This window comes from Eleutherodactylus coqui, chromosome 3 (genome assembly GCF_035609145.1).
Source record: "Eleutherodactylus coqui strain aEleCoq1 chromosome 3, aEleCoq1.hap1, whole genome shotgun sequence".
Classification (NCBI taxonomy): Eukaryota; Metazoa; Chordata; class Amphibia; order Anura; family Eleutherodactylidae; genus Eleutherodactylus; species Eleutherodactylus coqui.
The window spans coordinates 300369167-300395102 of NC_089839.1; positions in this window are offsets into that span (position 1 = coordinate 300369167).

Below are 25936 nucleotides of genomic sequence, written 5' to 3' on the forward strand. Positions count from 1 at the left end.
AAATTCACCCAATGTGCCGTCAGGGAGATATAGTGGCCCTGCCCGCCTGTGCTTGTCAACGTGTCCGTTGTTAAGTGGACCTTGGCAGTAACCGGGTTGGTGAGGGTGCGTACAATGTTGCGGGAGACGTGGTCGTGCAGGGCTGGGACAGCACATCGGGAAAAGTAGTGGCGACTGGGAACTGAGTAGCGCGGGGCCGCCGCCGCCATCATACTTTTGAAAGACTCCGTTTCCACAACCCTATACGGCAACATCTCCAGGCTGATAAATTTGGCTATGTGCATGTTTAACGCTTGAGCATGCGGGTGCATGGCGGTGTACTTGCGCTTGCGCTCCAACACTTGCGCTAGCGACGGCTGGACGGTGCGCTGACAGACATCGGTGGATGGGGCCGAGGACAGCGGAGGTGAGGGTGTGGGTGCAGGCCAGGAGACGGTAGTGCCTGTGCCCTGAGAGGGGGGTTGGATCTCAGTGGCAGGTTGGGGCACAGGGGGAGAGGCAGCGATGCAAACCGGAGGCGGTGAACGGCCTTCGTCCCACCTTGTGGGGTGCTTGGCCATCATATGTCTGCGCATGCTGGTGGTGGTGAGGCTGGTGGTGGTGGCTCCCCGGCTGATCTTGGAGCGACAAAGGTTGCACACCACTGTTCGTCGGTTGTCTGCACTCTCAGTGAAAAACTGCCAGACCTTTGAGCACCTCGGCCTCTGCAGGGTGGCATGGCGTGAGGGGGCGCTTTGGGAAACAGTTGGTGGATTATTCGGTCTGGCCCTGCCTCTACCACCGCACTGCCTCTTACAACCTGCCCTGCTGCTGCCCTTGCCTCCCCCTCTGAAGACCTGTCCTTAGTAGGCGTAGCAAACCAGGTGGGGTCAGTCACCTCATTGTCCTGCTGCTCTTCCTCCGAATCCTCTGTGCACTCCTCCCTCAGACTTACTTCCCTTAGTACTACCTCACTGATAGACAACTGTGTCTCATCGTCATCGGCCTCCTCACCCACTGAAAGGTCTTGAGACAGTTGCCGGAAGTCCCCAGCCTCATCCCCCGGACCCCGGGAACTTTCCAAAGGTTGGGCATCAGTCACGATAAACTCCTCTGGTGGGAGAGGAACCACTGCTGTCCAATCTGAGCAGGGGCCCGAGAACAGTTCCTGGGAGTCTGCCCGCTCCTCAGAATGTGACATTGTAATGGAGTGAGGAGGCTGGGAGGAAGGAGGAGCAGCAGCCAGAGGATTCAGAGTTGCAGCAGTGGACGGCGCAGAACTCTGGGTGGACGATAGATTGCTGGATGCACTTTCTGCCATCCACGACAGAACCTGCTCACACTGCTTATTTTCTAATAAAGGTCTACCGCGTGGACCCATTAATTGTGAGATGAATGTGGGGATGCCAGAAACGTGCCTCTCTCCTAATCCCGCAGCAGTCGGCTGCGAAACACCTGGATCAGGAGCTCGGCCTGTGCCCACACCCTGACTTGGGCCTCCGCGTCCTCGCCCGCGTCCACGTCCTCTAGGCCTACCCCTACCCCTCAGCATGGTGTATTACCAGTAGTGCAGAAACAGAACGCTGTAATTAAATGTGCCGCTTATTGGCCTGTGGTTGGAGGCTGACTTCGCTTACGGAACGCCAGGAATAATTTTGCGCAAGCCTGCTGTAACACTTAGCTGGCTGCGTATGATTTAGGAGGACTACTACACCCAGCAGAGACCCAGAACACTGAGGACAGTCACAGGCAGCCCAAATAGATTTTTTTCCCCAAATGTTTTTGCAAAGGCCCACTGCCTATATTCAATAAATATATCTCTTCTCTCTCTGCGTCACCGCTACTGGTCCTGGAGCATGTCAAATAACTGCAGAGTGTTGCACTGTGCACTGCAATACAGCGGTGATTTAACAGCCAACACAGAGCCAGGAAATAATTTTGCGCAAGCCTGCTGTAACACTTAGCTGGCTGCGTATGAATTCGGAGGACTACTACACCCAGCAGAGACCCAGAACACTGAGGACAGTCACAGGCAGCCCAAATAGATTTTTTTCCCCAAATTGTTTTTGCAAAGGCCCACTGCCTATATTCAATCAATATGTCTTCTGTCCCTGCCTCACAATATATGTCTTCTGTCCCTGCCTCACCACTACTGGCCCTGCACTATGTCTAATTACTGCAGGGTGCAATGCTCTGCACGGCCGATATACAAAAAAAAAAATGTGCAACACTGCAAAAAGCAGCCTCCACAGTACTGCACACGGTTAGATGTGGCCCTAAGAAGGACCGTTGGGGTTCTTGAAGCCTAAAATACTCCTAACGCTCTCCCTATAGCAGCTCCAACAAGATAGCACTGTCCCTGATCTCTGTCAGAATGCATCTGTGGCGAGCCGCGGGAGGAGCCGATTTATATACTCGGGTGACACCTGATCTCGCCAGCCACTCACTGCAGGGGGGTGGTATAGGGCTTGAACGTCGCAGGGGGAAGTTGTAATGCCTTCTCTGTCTTTCTATTGGCCAGAAAAGCGCGCTAACGTCTCAGAGATGAAAGTGAAAGTAACTCGAACATCGCGTGGTGCTCGCCTCTAGTAACGAGCATCTTGAACACGCTAATACTCGAACGAGTATCAAGCTTGGACAAGTACGTTCGCTCATCTCTATTTGTGAGAGCTTGTGTCTTACAGCTGTGGTATTTACTAGTACCATTTGGGGATCTTTTTGATCACTTTTTATTTACATTTTTTAGGCAGGGTAAAACCCATAACTCTGGCATTCTGTCCTTTTTTATGACTTTTGCTATGTAGGATAAATATTGTGATATTTTAATAGTTCAGACTTTATCTATTCAGTAATACCAAATTTCTGGGGGACTTTTAATTGTTTAGACTTTTATGGGAGAATAGGAACAGTTTTTTTTTTCTTTTAATATTTTAACATTTTTTTAAAACTTTATTAAATCTTTTTTAAAAAACGTCTATTTAGTCCCCAGAGAGGACTTGAACCTGAAATCATTTGATCACTTATACTATATACTGCAATACTTCAGCGAGTTTTGATGTTGGCTATCAAGCCCTAGCATGGCCATCTATGCATGGCAAGTTGTGGGAGTCTGATCGCATAGTGGGGGAGGGGGGGGGGGTGCAGATGGAGCGTGAGAAGTGGTCCCCCTCCTACTGTTTAGATGTGTGGTCAGCTTTGACTTTGGCATCTAAACAGTTAACTGCGATGATTAGGGCTAATTCTGACCGCGGCAGTTTCTGTGGATGTCAGCTTCATACACCCTTCATGATTGCACGTGAAAATTACGTGATGCAGACGGGAATGGGTTAAAGGGAATGACATTGTTTTCAGAGTTGTTCATCAGGCTGATGGCAAGAAAAAAAAGCTATGTCATCTGCCCTCTTTCTGGCAGGATTCAGATCCTGCTGGTCTACAGCTCCTCCTGCAGCAGCAATAAAGTAACAATACAGGAACACTTGACTGCTGCAACTAATAACCGGCGGACACTAGGGACGACTACTGCCAATCACTGGCTCACAATGGCAATTTTTTAGCCGCAGCAGTTATATCTCTCTGTATTGTTACATCAATGCTGGTGCAGGAGGAGGTGTAGACCAGCGGAGTCTGGGAACTAGGGGAACGGGAGCAGGCGATGCTAGTATGGCTTCTTCTATGACCTGGTGAACAACACTCAAAACAATTTCTGTCCACTGATAACTTTAAGGCCGGCTGCACACGAGAGTGACGGGCTCCGCCGCGGATTATTCCGCGGCGGAGCCCGTCACGGCGCCCCCCAGAGACCCCATACTTACCAGCGGATCCGGCTTCTTTGCTCCCGCATGACGCTTCCCCGCCCACGGCCGGCGGCGGTAGGCGGGAAAGCGTTTTCACGCTATCTTCCGCTGTGTTACAGCGGGAGATAGCGTGAACGGACGGCTTCCATTGACTGCAATGGAAGCCGTCAGCGCGTACACCCGCGGCAAATAGAGCATGCCGCGGGTGAGGACGGGAGATTTCACGGTGCGGAATTCCGCGGTGGAATTCCGCACCGTGTGCCCTGAGCTATTAGGTTCAATAGAACCTAATAGCTGCGGGCAACGCAGCGGATTTTCGCCGCGAATTACGCAGCGGAAATCCGTTCGTGGGAAGGAGGCCTAAGGGAGGCTTCACATAAATGTATGAGCAATTAGTGCACCTTTTTGTGAGCTATTAACGAGGCTTTTTTGCGCGCAGACTGATTGAAATGGCTAATAAGTTTCACAAGTGCCTTTTTTCCAGCAGAATTACACAGTGTTTCAGGCATCTCATTGCGTATTCTGCGCACCTTTGCTCCTCCCCCCTCTTCCCTATTGACTTCTACGGGGATCTTTTATGCGCAAATGCGCAGAGAGATAAAGCCTGTTCTATCGTGAGGGATGAAAATGCACACTCAAAATATGCGAATGTGTACAGACCCAATGAAATTACTGAATTCTATTCACTACGTATTGCATATGCAAATACATCTGTGTGAAACCGCACTAACCTCAATGTTTAAATTCACTTTAAGGGCAGTGTACCCTAGATTTTAGACTCCAGGGCCAGACTGGACTACATACAATATTGAATGCATGGACGGATATAAAAGTAGAGAGACCAGCCTGCACTGCTCATATCTGCAAAACAAATAGGGACGTGTCGCACAGAACAGAATTACATCGCAGGATGCAGCCAAATCCACAGCTCTGAAATTCCACACCAAAATCCGCAGTTCTAACTGCAGATTTTGATGCAGAACTGCAGGCAGGTTTTAAGCCATTTCCAATAGCCTGTGCTTGCGGTGCGTCATGCGGCCTATTTGGTAAAAGGTCCCATAGACTGCTGGCAGAGAGCTCCTCCTGAAGCCTTTCCCCTCCTGTATGGCTGCTAGACAGCGTCCTCCTCATTGCCTTGTGTCCTGATGCTCAGTTCACCTTCTGTGCATCGCTGGGCTTATGCTGATGTGGTGCAATACCTGGTACTGCAGTAGTCATGGAGAAAAGGATGCTGGCTTGCAGGCGTATCCACTAACATGCCACGGTGCCGGCACAGTCCCAAAGAGTCCTAGTCACAGCTTAGTGAGTTAGTCTTTCCCCCTCCACCACACTATGTATGCATGCTGCCTCGAGGCTACCGGCTGCAGTGCTGCCTATCCTGAGGAGAGAGCAATCTGGCAGCTGTGGCAGTGCTGAAGACAGGGGGCTCCTTTGGAGATGGGGGCTCTAGGCGATTGCCCAGTTTGCCTCCCCACCCCAATGCCGATCCTGCCGACAGCTCCTCTATACTAGACCACATATAAAGACATGCTGGGGCTTGTGGTGTTACAGCTGTAGAGCCACCAGTTGGAGACCGCCGCATTAATCATTAATCATCTCTTCTACAGAAACCCCTTTGCGGACGCCTTAGGAAGAAGGAAAATTCTCCTCCTCCGACTCCTATTGATTCCACCTTTCCATTTTTGTTTTACTTTATAATTCCTACAATGTTGCATAAGAAAAATGATGTTAAGAAGAATCCGGCTGCTCAATTATTCAGTCACTTAATTGACTTTCCAAAAGCTATTGTAAAATCCAGCTTGAAAAAAAAAAACTATTTCTGGTATTCAATTTATTCCATTTTTAAGTTTGCTTCTAAACCTTATAATTCAGCCCACACTTCAGACAATTTAATTAAACTAATTAGTACATGAATGTGATCAGTTTGTAAATACCTGCAACTTATAAGAATATTTAATCCCTAATACTTAGTGAAAGCGTGCTCTGATCCTTAAAGAGCAAGTAAACTGATTACAGGAGCGCGCCCAATAATGTGGTGTAATAGGATGAGACATCGAGCGATTACAGCGATGATGGAGAGAGGAGAAAGGTCACTTTACCCCACAACAGCAGCACACTCCGCTTCTGCTGCTCTCAGTTGTTTTCACAGCTTGTGTGTTTATCCTTACCTACATACACTGAGCCGACAAAAGTATTGGGACACACATAGAAGGTGATGAAGATTGAGATCCAGACTTTGGGTTGGCCAATGATGTTTGCAGACGTTCTGCTCCTCAAATCAAGCCTCAACGCTGCGTGCCGTATAGCATGGTGCTCGGTCATGTTGTTGAGATACAGAGCTCTACCAGAGTATTGCTACACCGTAGGTAATGGCACATTGTGCGGAATGTCTCTGTACCCATTGACATTGAGGTTGGACTTCACTATAACCAATGGCCCTAGTTCTTCTGAACAGAAATCCCCCCAGACCATAACACAACCATCTCCAAACTTCACTGTTGGTATTATGCAGTCATGTTGACTCTACTCTCCAGGCAACCGCCACACCCAAGTGTGGTCATCTATTCGGAAGATGGTGTACCGTGATTACACTCACAGCTCGACGCTCCAAGCACCGACGCAGGTGCCGTTGTGCATTCACTGCTGTGATGTGTGCAGCCACTTGTCCATGGTAACCCTTCACAAGCAGTTCCCTATGGATGGTTCTGGTGCTAATGGATGTCCCTATGTCCTGTAAGACCTTCTGAGGGAGGGCAGATAATGTGCGGATGTTCTCCATCTCCCAATAACATGGCCAACAGTGGACTCTGGAAGGTCCAGAAGCTGCGATGTCCGTACGGATTGGTTGGTGACATCCCACCACCAGACCCCGCTGCTCTACACCTAGTGACATTCCACCACCAGACACCATTGTCAGCTCTACACCTGGTGAAAGCCCCCCACCAGATCCTGTTGTCAGCTCTACACCTGGTGACATCCCCCCACCAGACCCCATTGTCAGCTCTACAACTGGTGACATCCCACTGCCAGACCTCGTTGGCAGCTCTACACCTGGTGACATCCCTGTACCAGACCCCGTTGCCAGCTCTACACCTGGTGACATCCCCCCACCAGACCCCGTTGTCAGCTCTACACCTAGTGACATTCCACCACCAGACACCATTGTCAGCTCTACACCTGGTGAAAGCCCCCCACCAGATCCTGTTGTCAGCTCTACACCTGGTGACATCCCCCCACCAGACCCCATTGTCAGCTCTACAACTGGTGACATCCCACTGCCAGACCTCGTTGGCAGCTCTACACCTGGTGACATCCCTGTACCAGACCCCGTTGCCAGCTCTACACCTGGTGACATCCCCCCACCAGACCCCGTTGTCAGCTCTACACCTGGTGACATGCCCCCACCAGACCCTGTTGTCAGCTCTACATCTGGTGACATCCCCCCACCAGACCCTGTTGTCAGCTCTACACCTGGTGACATGCCTTCACCAGACCCTATTGCCAGCTCTACACCTGGTGACATCCCCCCACCAGACCCCGTTGTGAGCTCTACACCTGGTGGCATTCCCCCACCAGACCCCGTTGTCAGCTCTATACCTGGTGACATTCCCCCCTCCAGACCCCGTTGTCAGCTCTACACCTGGTGGCATCTGATGGTTTCTGTACTGGATATGATGTGTAATCCTCTTCTTAAACATTTGGGATTGATAATACTCCTGGTAATGCATGCGGTAATAATATGTCCAATGACCCTGACACCCCTCATTTGTTGTTAATTTGAAGGGTCTATCCAAATCAGTAAAACAGTAGTAGTTCATCTACATACGGCTTTATATGTTGTAATTGTGCGAGATATCTTATCTTAGGGCTTATCACATGAGTGTGTTTTAGTCCTATTATCATGGCTCAAAACGGAACAAAATGAAACGTTTGATTTCAATGGTTTCGTATCCACTATTGGGATTCTCACCCGTTACTACTACATGCTAGAAAGATAAGGCAGGATCAGTCTTCCCGATGTTTTTATCAAACGCGTGCGCAATGTTGTGGAATCCGAATGCCACCCACCCTCCAAAAATACCTGACTCATGCGCAACTGCGCTCTGTAGTGGCATATGCCCATATGTTTTAGCCCTTACAGGCTTTCAGAGAGAGCAGATTGTTGGTTCCCATCTAATTGGATCATTGGCCAAACAAAACCCCAATTTACTAGAAGTATTCAGAGGTATCAAAAAGCTATGACTTTTTCTGGCAAGTACTGGTTGTGCAGAGCATGTGACAACCATCTCCCGTGTTCTTCATATGTCTGGGCTATGGAGTGGGAGGCAAGACCGAAGCCTTTTAGAACAAAGACAAATATCCAGGCCTGGCTATGTTTTGCCAAAACCTACATGAAGTCTGCCAGAAGTATATGGGAGAACATTCTACGTTTGATGAGACAGAGGGGGATCTTTTTGGTCATAATTCCAAAGGTATGTTTGGAGCAAAGCCAACACCGTGCATCACCAGAAGACCACCAACCTGCAGTGAAGATGGTGGAGGGGGCATTATGTGTGGGGCTGTTTTTCCGCTACTAGAACTGGGGCTTTAATCAAGGTGGAGGGAATTATGAACGCTTCCAAATCTCAGTCCATTTTGGCACAAAATCTTCCGGTCTCGGCTAAAAAGCTGAAGATGAAGAGACATTTCACCTTCCAGCATGAAGACAACACAAAGCAGACCTCCAAATCACCAAAAAAAATGGCTTCACCAGAAGAAGATCAAAGTTTTGTAATGGCCCAGCCAGAGCCCAACCCTGAATCCCATCGAAGATCTGTGGATTGACCTGAAGAGGGCGCTACACACGGGATGCCATAGTAATCAGACAGATTTGGAGCGTTTTTGCAAGTAAGAGTGGGCAAAGATTGCCAAGTCAAGATGTGTTGTGCTGATAGACACCGACCCAAAGAAACTGAATGCTGTCATAGAGTCAAAGAGGACATCATCAAAGTATTAGTTGTAGGGTGTAAATATTTATGCAACTACATTATTTTAGGGTTTTCGCATTTTTCCACCCTAAAAGATTTCAACTTGTTTCCCAATGGAATTGTACAGATAACGGGTCAAATTGAAGGTGGAAAAGTTTAATCTATGTCAAATTTTTTAACATGACAAAAACATGGCATTTTAATGGGTGTGTGGACTTTTTAGATCCTCTGTACCTTTGGAAGGCAAAACATCTTATGTTAAAGCCAATACTGCTGAAAGTGCAAACTCAGGGAGAGGAAAAGAAGGGTGTCGAAGTGGAGTGTGGCATCTAGTAAAAAGATAACTGCTGCCAGAGTGACTGTCGAGCTCAATCATCATTTCCAGCATACGGTCTTCATCATTACTGGGAGGAGAGAACTCCAGATACTGAATATTCACAGAAGAGCAACAATTCACAAACTGCTGGTTATACAAATGAATGCATGAAGATGACTACAATGATGCCACAAGCACAAATCCTGGTCTATTGATGACTGAAAATGTGGTTTGGTCTGATAAATCCTCCTTTACGTTTTTTCCACCACAGGATGTGTTTACGCCTGGTGAATGCCAAAGGAAGCCTATCGCCCTGTCCATCTGCTTCCTACAGTCAAGCATGGTGGTGGTGGATCCATCATGGCTTGGGAAGGCATCTCATGGTTTTCTGCAGGACCCATCGACATCTTAGACAGAGTGACTGCCAAGGATTGAACCGACATGTTGGCTGATAAGGGCCACCCAGCGGTGCAGACATTGTTCCCTGACAGAGGTGCCCTTTTCCAGGATGATAATGCCCCTACTATCCATGCAGCTCGCTATGTCCAAGCGAGGCTTCGGGAGCATGAAGGTGAGGTTCAGCATCTTCCTTGGCCAGCAGAGTACCAGACCTGAACATCATCGAGAACAAGAGTGGGAACACATTATCCTCCACCAACATCTCTACCGGGGCCTGAACAGTTATTGCATGACGAGTGGTCATTAGACAGCAGTCAGCTCTTGTATGAGTCCATTCCAAACTAAATTCAGGCCGTATAAACTGCCGAAGCCATTCTACACGTCAATAATAAAATATCTCATGGATCATTTTGACCCCTCAAGGACGTGACTTTTTATTTTTTTTCATTTTTGATTTTTCCTCCCCACTTTTAAAAAAATCATAACTTTTATTTTTCCACTGATGTAGCGGTCTGACAGCTTGTGTTTTGGCGGGAAAAATAGTATTTTTCAATGCTACTATGTAAAGTACAATATAATGCACTGAATGTCTTTACAAAATCTCTAAGGAGAGTGAATTGGGAGAAAAATCGCTATATTCATTCCGCCATCTTTGGAGGGGTTCGTTTATATGGTGCACGCACTGCGGCAAAATGACATGATAAGTTTATTCTGTGAGTCACTGATGGTCACGCTTCTGTGTGCGCTTTTATGCACAATACTGTACTTTTTGCGCTGGCTGGGTCATTTGACTTGGGGGCGGGATATAACTGTGCCGCGAGTTAAATAGCTATTTAGCCTAATTAGTTCCCAGTGTGTGTGTGTTTTTTTTTGTCCTGTGAAATTGCACGGCGTATTGGGTGTGCCCCCACATATACTCCGATCAGGACAAATGTGCACAAAAACGTACATGCTGTGTTTCTTTGAAACCAATGAGTTATATTCCCGGCGTATTCCGTGCGCAAAAATGCACACAGACACGCTGGTGTAAAATTTTTCATCAACATAGTTTTGTAGAACGGTTTAGTTTTTGCGGGACATCCAATAGTTTCTGTTTGTATCATTTTGGAGTTTATTTGACTTTTTGATCACCTTTATAAAATTTTTCTTAGAGACAGGGTGACTAAAAAAAAAGCGCAATTCTGGCATTGTGTATGGGATAAATAATGCATTACTTTTTTATGGACGCAGTGATACCAGATCTGTTTTGGATGTTTTTTTTTATTTTTTATTATTATAAATATAAGGAAAGGGTTTTTAAAAACGTTTTATTTTTTTATAATTAATAAAACTTTTTTTAAATGCTTTTTTTTAACATATTTTTTTAGCCCCCATAGGGGACTTGAACTTGCAATCATTGGATCGTTCATACAGTATAGTGCAATACCATAGTATTGTATTATACTATGCAGTATTATCATAGTATTGCATTATACTATGCAGTAGTACCATAGTATTGCATTATACTGTAGGTAGTCTGTCAAGACGTGCCACAGGCATGGCTTAATAGGCAGGCTGCCATGGAAACTGAACGGCACCCTGCAAAATCATTGCCTGCAAAAACCAATCGATGCATGCAAAGGTTAACAACTGCAATTAGTGTGAATGCTGATCAAGGCTGTTGGGGGAAGGTGTCAACTGATGAAAACAGTCAGCACCCACCATGCATGGTGCAGGATCGGCTTTTCATCCTGTTTTATACAAACTTGGTGTGTTCAAGACATAACTGTACGCCCTGGGGCATGAAGGGGTTAATACTCCCCTGCGTAAGATAGATATCGGCATACACACATGCAGTACACATACTGCAACTAGACCGGTCCGTGGAGACTGTATCAAACACTACATCACATACAGTGTGCCACTCTGCAGACCCCTCACCCCGACCGCTCGGAAACACCTGGACAGGCTGGAAAAGTAGGGAACAGGTGAGGATGTTTTTGTTTTCAACTGTCCATAAAAAATGTGATGCATTTGTACTTTTTTTGGAAGCTGGAGGAGTTTGTGGCGTTTATTGCGCTGGTAATTATCATCATTTAACAGTTCACAGTAAACGCTGCAGATGTTTCCATGCGAGTGTCGAACCGGCGCACGTAGATCACTCTTTATGAGGTTCACGATGTCTCTGTAAAAAGTGTCATCTGTCTGGGATTTTAGGATGTGTTGTCCAGAAAAATGTAAAAAACAAAGAGGCTGGCAGCCGCAGCGGTCACACAAAGCGAAGGGCGGATCTGCGTGACAGCTGTCCAAGTGGTTTATAACAGATTTTGCTAATTACTGTTGAAGATGAACAATGGTCCCGTCCCAGCCATGGTTTTATATACTGTATAACACACGCTCTACTTAAAGGGGCATTCCAGGACTTAGGGAACTTTTTCAAATGAGAACTGAAGGTCAACAATAGATTGTCAGAAGAAACCCGCTGCTGAGATTCCCGCCAATCAGCTGTCACTATGGTCAGCGGAAGTGGCAGACGGCTCTGACCACAGGGCAGCAGCCCGGGTTTTGGTACTGCATCGAATTCAACAGGAACTGCACTCATTGTCAGTAACATCCCTCCCCTAGAATACACAGATATATATATATATATATATATATATATACACACACACACTCATTGTCAGTAACATCCCTCCTCTAGCAGTTGTCAGAATGGATTGAAACTTTCTCTGTTATTGTAACATTGATAAAAGTGATTACAATATCAGAGCAAAAGGATTATTTATTGCGGAAAACGAACCCCTTGTACGGAGGCTCTAGTACCCTGTTGTGGAACGATGGCACCTCCTGTCTCTGGATGGTGGACAACAAAACAGTTTGAGCTTCTTGTGCTTGACGAATGCACTTTCCTCCCTACTGGTAATCTGTCGGGAGTCCTAAACCCGGTCACCTTGTGTGCCCTCACACATCCACTGGTCCCAACACCTCCTAACAGTCTGGTCAGACGCTCCTCTCTACTGTTGGTCTGTTGGGGGTCCTGAGCCCGGTCACCTTGTGTGTCCTCACACATCCACTGGTCCCAACACCTCCTAACAGTCAGACACTCCTCTCTACTGGTGGTCTGTAGGGGGCGTCCTGAGCACGGTCACCTTGAGTTCCCTCACACATCCACTGGTCCCAACATCTCCGAACAGTCTGGTCAGACGCTCCTCTCTACTGGTGGTCTGTAGGGGGCATCCTGAGCCCTGTCACCTTGTGTGCCCTCACACATCTACTGGTCCCAACACCTCCTAACAGTCTGGTCAAAGGCTCCTCTCTAGTTGTGATCTGTCGCGGGGTCCTGAGCCCGGTCACCTTGTGTGACCTCACGCATCCACTGGTCCCAACACCTCCTAACAGTCTGGTCAGATGCTCCTCTCTACTGGTGGTCCATAAGGGGCATCCTGAGCCCGGTCACCTTGTGTGCCCTCACACAACCACCGGTCCCAAGACCTCCTAACAGTCTGGTCAGACGCTCCTCTCTACTGGTGGTCTTTCAGGGGTCTTGAGCCCGGTCACGTTGTGTGCCACATACACTGGTCCCAACATCTCCTAAAAGTCTGGTCAGATGCTCCTCTCTACTGGTGGTCTGTAGGGGGTAGCCTGAGCTTGATCACCATGTATGCACTCACACATCTACTGGTCCCAACACCTAACAGTCTGGTCAGATGCTCCTCTCTACTGGTGGTCTGTCGGAGGGTCCTGAGCCCGGTCGCCTTGTGCGCCCTCACACATCCACTGGTCACAGCACCTCCTAACAGTCTGGTCAGAACGGCCGCTGGGGGACAATTCATCGATACGACATCCAGCTTCTCACATCCCGATAATGTGCCCCTCTCAGACTCTGGTAACGGCCATGACTGCAGCTGAGTGTGAGGCGATTTACTGGCAGAGTATAGTTATCGGCCGCATCTTGCTACTTTTCTAACAAACTTTACTTGTGGAACAGTAAGGAACAGAAGTAATACCTTATGACAGAAATACCGGCAGCCGCGGTGTATGGCAACAGGCAAAACAATCTGCTAGTCCCTCATATACTGGCGCTTTGATGGATTTCTGCAATTCAATGCCAGTAGCGCCTCTCTCAGGAAGCTCTGCTCAGCCGCTCCACATTCCCAACTGGTTCTGCGCTGGAAAACACTTCATATATTTAGTTTCTTCCTTTTAAGGACTCACATGAACAGACGTTGCCTAAAAAATGCACAGGTAATGCACAGCGCTAAAAGCCCACCGATTTCTACTGGGCCATTCAAACCTGGGTTTTTACGCACATAAAAAAAATGCAGCATTTCCTATTTTGGTGCATATTACGCACAAAATTCAGCACGTTCTATTTCTTTCGCGTGAGAAATTGCGAGCAAGATTCGGAAAATGAGAACAATCATTGATATCAATGAGTTCTATTTTCCGCATATTGTGCATACAAAAAATTGCGTGCACAAATACGTTACTGTGAGGGACCCCCAATACGCGGGAAACATACGCCAGTGTGAATGGCAGCACAATTTGAGGACTTGGTCTACTGGTGTGGACCTTTAGTGCACCAAAATTGGGTAGACGTGCTGTCTGTTTAAGAGGTGGAATGGGCGTGCATGCACCTTTTGGGAACAGTTGACAGCCAGGATGCAGGAGAAGGGGACATGGCATCTGCCACAAATGAGAGAAGGGGCACGGCCAATGGCAAGAGGCGGTAAGACATCATCATGGGTAGTAAATGCTGCATTTCCATATTAAGGGCCAGTAAAAAATTATTGTCACCTGTGAGCCAGCTGGTCAGCAAGCCAACAAACATTTAACTCAGAGTATGACCCCTGACCTCTCCTTTGGTGCTCTGCATTCCTGGATGCAGACCCTGGGATGGAGATCAGGGGTCGCACTCTGCTCCCAGAAGTGGAGGTGGCGTCCGCCGCCAGAACAGGGCTGCATGCTAGGTGTGTTAAATGTTTTTCAGCTTACTGCCCCACTGAAAATATGCTATGGGGGGAAGGGGGGGGGTCACTATTAAAACTGGGGCTACCTACGGGGGTCACTGTTACTATTGTGGCCACTATGTCAGATACTATTACTAACTATGAGGGGCACTATTATTACTAGGGGCATTATGGGGGACACTTATTACTGGGACCATTAAGGTGGACACAATTACTACTAGAGCTACTATGGTGGTCACTATTATTACTGGGGCCACTATGAGGTCACTGTTACCACCGGGGCTTCTATGGGTGACCCTGTTACTACTGGGGTCACTAATGAGGGTCACAATTACTACTGGGGCTACTATGGTGTCACTCTTACTACTGGGACCACTAAGGAGGCAGTATTACCACTGGATCCTTTATGGGGCTCACTATTAATGCTGGAACCACTAATGGAGTCACTATTACTACTGGGGCCATTAATGGTGTCACAATTACTATTGGGGCTACTACTGGGTCCACTAAAAGGGACACTTACTATTAAGGACACATTTCAGGCAAGTATCAATGGCTCAAATATATATTGGGTACTGTCGAGGGTTAGTCTGCACAAACAGACTGGTCAGTGATGTTGTCCGGTTCCAAATTGACCTAAGTGGGAGCGCTCTTTTGAGAGACCATGCATAGACCTATACACACAGTATATGGTTAAAGCAATGAACTCTGAGTTTATTGTCTGTATCTCTTAGCTTTTATAGCCAGCCCCTCTCACAGGATGGGACTTGTGGCTAAACAGGGAAAAACTCGTGACTTCACATTTAACAATAAACTTATGACTTGACATTTAACTTATACTTGTGATTTCACATGACTTTTAGACAAACACATTAATTTTAGAGAGAGCTGACAACTTCTTTGTGGTTAAGCCATCTCTTGCTTAAACCTATGAACATCTGTTCGGGTGAACTTCCTGATTCCACTTATTGGTCAGGGGTAAAACTTAAGACAGATAAAAAACCACAGGCTAGTTCCTCAAAATAGTCATCAGCTCTGTACACATACAAAATATTTGCAATATATTCATTTTGCTAAAATGGATTTGTTAAGCAACATATATTAACTCCTTCAGCCCCTCTTGGCCCCTATCATTCCCCCATTTTGGACATCAGGAAGTCACACGCAGGGTCCAGTTCTATTTTGAAAAGTCATAGTCGAGGTAGGTCCTATTGGTCGACTAGTCCCTATAAGGCGTCTCTAGTATGATGTTACAATACTAGTAGCGTGCACAGGTACGCACGGCGTGGGACTCCCTAATCTTCACCCACACCAATGTCCCTCCTGGAGATAGTCCTAATGGTGAACACGTCCAGGTCGCCTCACCCTGACCCTACACTACCTAGTGACAGGACTGGAAGGAACCGCCGTATGTTCTGCCTACCTCCAGCAGGGGTCGGCCTATACAGGGGCTGTAAAGGCTTTTGCCGTACATTTGCCCACACAAGAGATTATGACTTTGATTACTATATATATACACAACAGCATGACAATTATCTGTACTATACTTTGTAGGATTCCCATGAACCATCCTCCCAGACCAGAAAACCAATTTGCAGGGTTAAGAAAACTAAACCATCCCTGGTCTTTATCCTGTTTTATGCTAGTAGCTATTTTACCCAAGGTATTGATCTTTTGGTGAATGGATTCTGAGTGATCAGAGAGGTTGAAACAACACATCCCCTCAAATTCCTCACATCCGTGGTTTACTGCGAGTAACAGGTAATCTATGGCGGCTCTATTTTGTAAAGCTGCTTTCCTGACTCCTTGTATGTCTAGTAGGAGAAGGTCCAAGGCCTGTGATGTAGCATTCAGGCCCTTTACCATATCGCATGCTAATCCATTGATTACTCTTGCGTTATATTGTGCCAACCCGGGAACACCCACAATACTGACTGCCAGTGCCGTATGTTCTGAGTAGCTAAGTAGAGTGGGTGGTCCTTCACAGTTGCTATCCAGTCCTTCTACCTCCCGTCTTTGTCTGTTGGTGAGTTGTGGGTTGCTAGGTTTTTGGTACATTAGTATACTTAATCTAGCTAGGGAGCAGGGACCTCCGGTCAGGTTAGCTGGAATATATGTGTAAGTCAGGTTACCGCAGGACAGGACCCAGCCTAATGGTAATTTGATGTGCCTAAAATGGCTGGGGCTTCGGACTGTGTGGTTACAGAGCATAGGAGTCTGTACCTTTCTACATTGCTGGACTGTGCGATTACAGAGTCTCTGGGAATCACTAGTCACCCTGGTTCTCTGCGCACAACCTCCCATATGTTCTTTATTACACGCGAAGTTATAGCATACCTCAGCCGGAGCGACATTCCTGACCCGGAAACGAGTCATATTTGACCAAAGTGTATGTTCGACCGCATCACAATGGGGACAATATTCATATACATTAAGAAAAGTATTTTCCTGGATAACATTGCTCTCCTCCACATCACTATCGTTATGCACTATTGAATATATATCGCGAAGTGTCTTTATTGGAGTGGGGATAGACAGTAAGCAAGTCCGTAAAATATCTTCCCCACTCCGAAGGTTGGGCATGCACATGTGGGAGATATTCAGTACGTCTTTTGCAAAGTATTCCCACATGTTGGGGTGTCCTTCCGCCCAAACAGTCCATCTTCTTCTTACATCGACAGTTGATGAGGAATTGTCCCGAAAAGAGAGTAGTCCAAGAAAACAAAGGGTAAATAATACACCTATCCAGACTATCAATGCTGGTGTCCAGGTTGCCATCCCCCTCCCCCACCCTGGGTTGGGCTTATTCTCCACCCCCCTCGTGGTGCTGAGGCGTTGGAACTTTCTTGCAGTGTGAGGCATGAATCCAAGTGGGTTTGCCTTCTAGCTTGACCGAGGTGGGAGTGGTTAACAGTACTTGGTATGGTCCGTCAAAGCGAGGTTCCAAAGTCTTTCTGACGTGTCTCTTTACCACCACCCAATCTCCGGGATTCAGAGAGTGGGATCCTTCCAAACTATCAGGGTCTAGAATAGAAGAGAAAACTAGGTCGTGCGTTATTTTTAGCTTTTGGCATAAGTCCTGCACAAAGGAAGTAACTTTATCATGACCCAGGGATAGAGCTTGTGGGTGATACAGTCCTAACCTGGGCACGGAGCCAAAGAGAATCTCATAAGGAGACAGTCCTGTTTTCCTATTTGGCGTGGTCCGTACTGAGTAGAGGGCCAGAGGTAGGCACTCGGGCCAAGGTTTTCCTGTTTCAACCATGGCTTTCTGTATCTTAAGTTTGAGGGTGCCATTGAGTCTTTCTACTTTTCCGGAGCTCTGCGGATGATAGGGGGTGTGAAAGGCCTGCTCTACTCCTAAGGCGGACATGACTTCCTTCATTACCTCACCAGTGAAGTGAGTACCACGGTCACTCTCAATGGTCTCTGGTACCCCAAATCTGCACACTAACTCTGACACAAGTTTTTTTGCAGTGGCCTGGGCAGTGGCCTTCGGGACCGCGTAGGCCTCAGCCCACCCAGAAAAGAGGTCAACGCATACCAGGACATACTCATACCTTCCTGACCTGGGCAGCTGGATGTAATCTATCTGTAGTCTCTGGAAGGGGTACAAAGGTCGCGGAGTGCACTTCCGAGGGGTCTTTACTACTTGACCGGGGTTGTGTAGTGCACAGATTTCACAAGCCTTGACGTATGCCTTTGCCATCCTGTCAAATCCCGGAGCGTACCACATTTTCTCCACCAGGGCTACCATGGCATTACGAGAAGCGTGCACCTTTCCATGAGCCAAAAGGGCCATACTAGGATAGGCAGCCGCAGGTAAACACATACGGGAACCCATCATCCAACCTTCATTTCCTTTTACTGCCCCTGCACTTGCCCAGCGCTCCTGCTCTTGCCCTGAGGGGAGTAGGTCCACCTCCTTCTGTGGTGGGACAGATAGGGTCTGGTCCTTGGCAGGGGGGTCAGGATCCTCCTCCGCTGGGCAGGACCTGGTCTGAACTCTGCACACGGGTGCCCTCCAGTCCAGCAGGGCTGCAGCCTTAGCTGCTCCGTCTGCCTTCTCGTTGCCTCTGCTTTCCAAGGAGTCCCCTTGGGTGTGTGCCTTTACCTTTATTATGGCTACCTGCTTCGGGAGCATGATAGCTGACATTAAACTACTTACTGCCTCACCATTCTTTATCGGCCTGCCTTGAGCTGTTAGGAAGCTCCGCGCGCGCCAAATCGGCCCATAGTCATGCGCAACGCCAAACGCGTACCTGGAGTCCGTATAGATATTAGCGGTGACTCCCCGGGCTAACTTGCAGGCCTCGGTCAGAGCGCACAGCTCCGCTTCCTGTGCTGACATATGTGGGGGCAAGGCGCGGCCTATCAGTACTTCATTCATTGATACTACAGCAAACCCTGTCACAAATCTGCCCATCTCATTCTGGTATCGTGATCCATCCACAAACATTTCAAGGTGGGGGTTCAGGAGAGGCTTATCTGTGACATGAGCAAATCCAGCTGTCTCCTGCTCCATCAGAGCAGCACAGTCATGCTGGTGCTCGGTGTCAAAAGCTTCCTCTTCGCCTAGGGAATTGACAAAAAGTTGATCCCCTGTGCTTACTCCCCCATTTGAATCAGTGTCACCTAATGGCAGTAAGGTGGCCGGATTCAAAGTTGTGCAACGTTGAAATGAGACATTGGATGAAGAGTGTACTGCAAGTTCCATTTTGACCTGTCTAGCAAGAGACAGATGTCTACGGCTCACCTGTGTCAGAATTCCATGTACGTCATGGGGCGTGAGGACCACAAGAGGGTAGTCTAGGACCACCTCAGAAGCTTTCTCAAGTAGTGCTTGTACGGCCAGAACTGCTCTTACACAGGAGGGTGAACCCCTGGCTACTGCGTCAAGATGTGCACTGTAGTATGCTACAGGGCGCTTTTTGTCACCATGCTCTTGTGTGAGGACGGCAGTAGCATGTCCCGCCATCTCAGTCACGAACATCTGAAAGGGTTTATCATAGTCTGGCAGACCCAGTGCCGGAGCGCTGGTGATCTGTATTTTCAGCTGGTGAAAAGCTGACTCGGCTTCCGGAGACAAAGCAAATGGCTTTGAACTCAGGCAGTCGTACAGAGGCTGCATGGTCATGGAGGCAGAGCGAATCCATGGCCGACAGTATGACACTAGTCCCAGAAATGTCCGCAACTGAGCATGGGAGGCGGGGAGTGGCATGTCCTCCACCACCTTGGTACGTTCTGGCGTGAGGTGTTTTGTACCAGGACCTAGGCAGTGACCAAGAAACACAACATGAGATTTGCAAAACTGTAATTTGTCTTTACTGGCTTTACACCCGCTGTCTGCAAGAAAACAAAGGAGGCTGAGTGAGGCCGCAACGCAGGTAGGTCTGTCCGGTGCACAGAGTAGGAGATCATCAACATACTGAAGCAGGGCCACACCTGGTGGGACCGTCCATGCATCAAGTACAAGCATCATACATCGGGTGAATTGATTTGGGCTGTTTTGTGCCCCTTGTGGTAGGACAGTCCAGCAGTACTGTTTTCCTCGGAACGTGAAGGCAAACAGGTACTGGCAATCGGGGTGTAGCGGGACGGAAAAGAAGGCATTGGTAAGATCGATCAGGGTGTACCAACAGGTTCCGGAGGGTATGGTGGACAACAGAGTGTAGGGATTGGGGACCAAAGGTGTTTCTAGGATGGTCACCTTATTAATTTCTCTTAGATCGTGAACCATCCGGTAGGTATCAGGTTCGCCTTTCTTGCCTTTCTTTTTAACCGGGAAGAGTGGCGTGTTAGCGGGTGGGACGCAAGGTTTTAAAGCATTCAAGGCACATAACTCTGTAATAGTGGAGGCTATTGCATCTTCCTGTGCCATGGCTAGGGGATACTGGCGAATCATGGGGGCTTTTTCCCCATCTTTGAGATATACCATGACTGGGGGTACGTGGAGATGGCCCAAGTCTGTCTTCCCTTTTGCCCATAGGGTCTCTGGCACTGCTGAGAGAACCTGTGTATCTTCTGGGGTCAACACATATACAGTACAAGAAGGAGGCGGAGTGACCAAGTCTGCTGCCATGAGACAGAATACCTGGTGGTCGGCCGCAGAGGTACTGACATGAGCCTCACCGGAAGGATGGAGCTGAATACAGCACCCCAGGGGTCCCATCACATCGGTTCCCATGATGCAATCCCCAGCGGGTGACACCAGGAAGCGAGTGAGGACTCGTGACCCTTGAAAGGAGACTTCTATGGGCTCGGTCTCACGCATGGGTGTTGGTTCACCGGACACTCCAACGGCTATGGCTATGGAGTCTGAGAGAGGAATACTAAGGTCATTGACTTGTGAGGTACTGACACATGATTTAGTGGCCCCTGTGTCAATTAAAAAGGGCACCTCCTTCCCCTGGATTTTTAGAGGCTGAAAAATTTGTGGCCCACGTGCGTCAGTAACTATAAGGGACACGGGGGAAGGAGTGCCAGACCTTCATTGGTAATTGGTATACCCGTTGTTTCCCTGTGGGCGGGATGATGTGGTATTGGCCGTACTTCCCTGTTGCCCCCTTTCGTCTGACATGTTCTGTCTAGGGTGTTTAGGGGCCCTACAATTACGGGCCAAGTGTCCAGTCTTCCCGCAGTTATAACACTTACGGGTCTCCCGCCTGGGGTCTGTAAGTCGGGCTGTGTCCCCCTCCATGGTGTAATGTTTAACCATAACACCCTTTGCGTGGTCTTCTGTGTCCATGACAAATCCTACAGCTTTCTTATATAGATCACGCGGTTTGGCCTGTCGCCAATCGCGGGTACATGCTTTAACGCGGTCGGACAGGCGCTTATCTATTCCTTGCATAAAGGCTTCACAAAAAGCAGCATTACGTATGGCTTTTGGACAATCATATAAACCCAGATCTCTGCCAACTTCCTCTAAACGGCCAAAGTAACATTCAATAGACTCGCCCTTGTTCTGTCTACACTGGGTTAGGGCTGTACGTCTTTCTTGGGCTTTTTTCTTAAACCAGGCTTTAACCTTGTCCACATATTGAGTACCACTAAGTAATGTCTGGGGGTCATCTGGGCGATCTTCAAGACCACAAAATTGGGCAATACTATTGTAAAGACCCAGAGGACATTTTACATTCATAAGACATTCCATATCTGTCCAAGTGGCAGAGTAGTTTTTCTGTATGACTTCCAACTTTCTATGGAAAGCTGCTGGCTCTGTCTGGGGATCGGGCAGTTGCTGACACATTGCCATCTGGTCTGTGGCGCTCCAGGGTCGCCATGTAGTGACTGTAGACCCGGGAGTTGGTCTATGTGCGTCCGTGGGTCTGTCATTAGAAGACGATGGTCTGTCGGTGTCCTCTTGTCTGACCGTGCCCAATGGTGGACTCGGTCTGTTTGGTTCTCTATAATGGGTAGTGGAGGTTGTAACGGGGAACAAGGGAACCGGTTGTCTACACTGGTCCCTGGGACGTGGAGTCCCACATACCGTACAGAGTTCTCTGAAACAGGCATTCTGTTGACCACAACGTGGACAGTCCCAAGCCGGACCTCTATTTACTTCAGGGCCCGGGGATCCTGATTGAGGGCTGTAGGGAGGTGTATCCATCTGGGCAGTAGCCTGTGGATACGTAGGAGGCAGGGGCGGCAAATTGGGATACAGAGAATTAAAGGGATTATTTGGAGACATTGGTGGAGCGGCCGGGACGACAGGAGGGGCTAATGGAACCGTAGGGGTTTCCATGGGAACGTCTATTGGTGGCCGGGCCATAGGACAATAAACTAAAATGCCCTCGCCTCGGGATTCGGAGTCCCAGTGTTCGTCTTCTGCTGTTTTAGAGCAGTCCAGGATGGCCTTCATGCCCTTTTCCAAACCCTTATTTCTTATTTCCTTTCTATGCTTATCCTCATATTGTGACCAAAATTCATAATTGAATGTTCCCGCCTTCTTGAGGCCTATACGTTTGTAAACTTTATAGGCTTGTCTGCAAATGTCCTCCCCTTCTCTATCTTTAATTATTTCAATAGGAGTCTGATATATCTTAGATTGTTCAGACCCCATCTTGACCACTTCCAACTATTCTTCACTAAGTATACAGGACGTATATTTCACACAGTAAACTAAGATAATCACTGAGATTATCTGGGAACACATAGTTCCCTGTCCCGGAATAGATTTACAGAACTAAAACGTGGTCAACTTCAAACACTAGGATTCAGGGGAGACCAGACTTCACCTCTTAGGGAACTTTTAGTAATATTATAACAGATCCAGAGTAACAATATGACTGCCAGAAATGAGACTATAACAATAACAATTATTTCAATCTCCAATACAGACAACATGACTCTTTAAGTCCCAATGAGTGAGTTCTTCCGTCTAGGACAGTTAAATGAACTTATTCACTCTAAAATATGGACGGGGCAGAAAATATAGGAAACAGGCAACAACCAACCTCTAGTCCGTTAGAGACACAGATCTAAAGAATCCAGACTGTATAATAGTAAGATAAGCTCTTACCTTTACACCGGTGTTTTCAGTCTGGGGTCTCAGGATCCAGTATCCACGTCAACGGGCCAGGAGTTTGTTTCAGTCTACTGGTTGCGATGTCCCGTAAAGATAAGCCCCGCACCCTAGTTGGGCGCCAAAAACTGTCGAGGGTTAGTCTGCACAAACAGACTGGTCAGTGATGTTGTCCGGTTCCAAATTGACCTAAGTGGGAGCGCTCTTTTGAGAGACCATGCATAGACCTATACACACAGTATATGGTTAAAGCAATGAACTCTGAGTTTATTGTCTGTATCTCTTAGCTTTTATAGCCAGCCCCTCTCACAGGATGGGACTTGTGGCTAAACAGGGAAAAACTCGTGACTTCACATTTAACAATAAACTTATGACTTGACATTTAACTTATACTTGTGATTTCACATGACTTTTAGACAAACACATTAATTTTAGAGAGAGCTGACAACTTCTTTGTGGTTAAGCCATCTCTTGCTTAAACCTATGAACATCTGTTCGGGTGAACTTCCTGATTCCACTTATTGGTCAGGGGTAAAACTTAAGACAGATAAAAAACCACAGGCTAGTTCCTCAAAATAGTCATCAGCTCTGTACACATACAAAATATTTGCAATATATTCATTTTGCTAAAATGGATTTGTTAAGCAACATATATTAACTCCTTCAGCCCCTATCAGTATCTTGTGTAGTGTTGCTTTTAATGCCTGTAAAATGAATGTCTTTTTTCTTGGGGAGGGGGGGGGGCATTTGAAACTTTGCCTCAGGCAGCATAAGGGCTTGGGGAAGACTGCAGGTAAATTGAACACTTGAAGGCCTTTTACACAGACTCATTATTGCATCTGGAAGTTCCATTGGCCAATTCGAAATGCTTCTGTTCACGCTCCTTCGTCAGGTGTCACATCTTTTATCTGGCACAAAAAAAAAAATCCTAGTTGTTGGCAGAACATCTCCTTGTGTAAATAGAGAATGTACTGCTGACAATGGTGAAACTCCATAGGCACGAATGATTATAAGAACGATCATTTATCTCTTAATAGGGTGTGAATCAGCCCGTGTGAAGACCAGGCAGATGAGCGCCAGTCTCCTCAATTCATCGCTTGTCCTCTAGAACTAAATGCTGGGTGTAAAAGTACCTTATTCTTCCTCACAGATTACAGCTGATTGCTTAGGAAACCCTGTGATTGGCTTCTTGTAGGGTTGCCACTCTACATGGTAAACACCAGCCAGGCTAATACCTTACTCTAGAGGCCGGTGCCAGTATTTTTACATTAATGGCCAGTAGAAAATAATTACTTGGTATGAGCACCCCCGGCCAGGCAGCATCCATGTCATCAAGCGCTTTAACTCACACTCAAGATTCGGTTAGGATGGTATGCCTCTGCAGCGCTCGCAGAAGACCCTCCTTCTCCCATATCTGCGTTCCTGCACGTACTTTACTCAACACAGATGTTGGGCGGAAGGGGGGGGGGGGAGGATTGCTTCACGGCTGGTGGTTTAGGGGTGGGGAGGGCACAAATAGGGGGTACTATGACTGCTGGGGTCACTAAAGGGGGCGCTATTTTTACGGGAACAACTAAAGAGGATGCCGTTACTGGGGCTCAATTATTAATCAGACCGCTGAGAGTATGGGATGCACTACTACTATTGTGGCCACCAGAGCAGGAGCTATTACTATTGGGGCCACTAAGAGGAGGAACTATTACTATTGGGGCCACTAAGAGGATGCACTATTATTATTGGGGCCCCTGAGAGGTGGAACTATTACTATTGTGACCACTGAGAGGAGGCACTGTTACTATTGGTGCCACTAAGAAGAAGCACTATTACTATTGTGGACACTAGAACAATGGAAATAAAAAATAGATCGTGATAACCCACACTCCTATACACATCCCCAAACCATGCCGTCTTTTACATTGGCCAGTAAGCTTTGTGAAAAGGGTGGCAATCCTAGCTTCTTGCTGTGGGTGCTGTAGTGGCCCAGTACAAGCTTTGCTGGCCCCCTCCATAATGTCATCCATGTAATGTCTTGTGTTGATGCACTGTGCTAAATGTCTTGTCATTCTGTTGTGTGTATTGCACAGCTGCAGCAAGTGATGGGTTAAAGGGGTTGTCCCGCGCCGAAACGTTTTTTTTTTTTTTTCAATAGCCCCCCCGTTCGGCGCGAGACAAACCCGATGCAGGGGTTAAAAAAAAAACAGATAGTGCTTACCTGAATCCCCGCGCTCCGGTGACTTCTTACTTACCTTGTGAAGATGGCCGCCGGGATCTTCACCCTTGGTGGACCGCAGGTCTTCTGTGCGGTCCATTGCCGATTCCAGCCTCCTGATTGGCTGGAATCAGCACGTGACGGGGCGGAGCTACGAGGAGCTGCTCTCCGGCACGTGCGGCCCCATTCAGAAAAGAAGAAGACTGGACTGCGCAAGCGCGTCTAATCGGGCGATTAGACGCTGAAAATTAGACGGCACCATGGAGACGAGGACGCCAGCAACGGAACAGGTAAGTGAATAACTTCTGTATGGCTCATAATTAATGCACAATGTACATTACAAAGTGCATTAATATGGCCATACAGAAGTGTATACCCCACTTGCTTTCGCGGGACAACCCCTTTAATGTCTGCAAAATATAAGCTGACTGCCTGTGAATGTATCAATTCTATCCTGTCATTTGGTATGCGTTAGGGTTCGGACATCGACACAAAAATATTGATAGTATCGACTCTCGCTGAACAAACTATCGATTATTGTAAAATATGGGTGGAAAACTATAGATATTAAGATATAGCGACTTTTTTAAATGCTGTATAAAAATAAAACAGGTCGAGGGTTAATAAAGCAACAATCAACAAAAAATATTATAGATTTCTTTTAAAACTTTAAATTGTTGAACTTAGGCCTCCTTCCCACGGACGGATTTCCGGCGAAAATCCGCCGCGTTCTATTGAACCTAATAGCTCAGGGCTCACGGTGCGGAATTCCATCGCGGAATTCCGCACAGTGAAA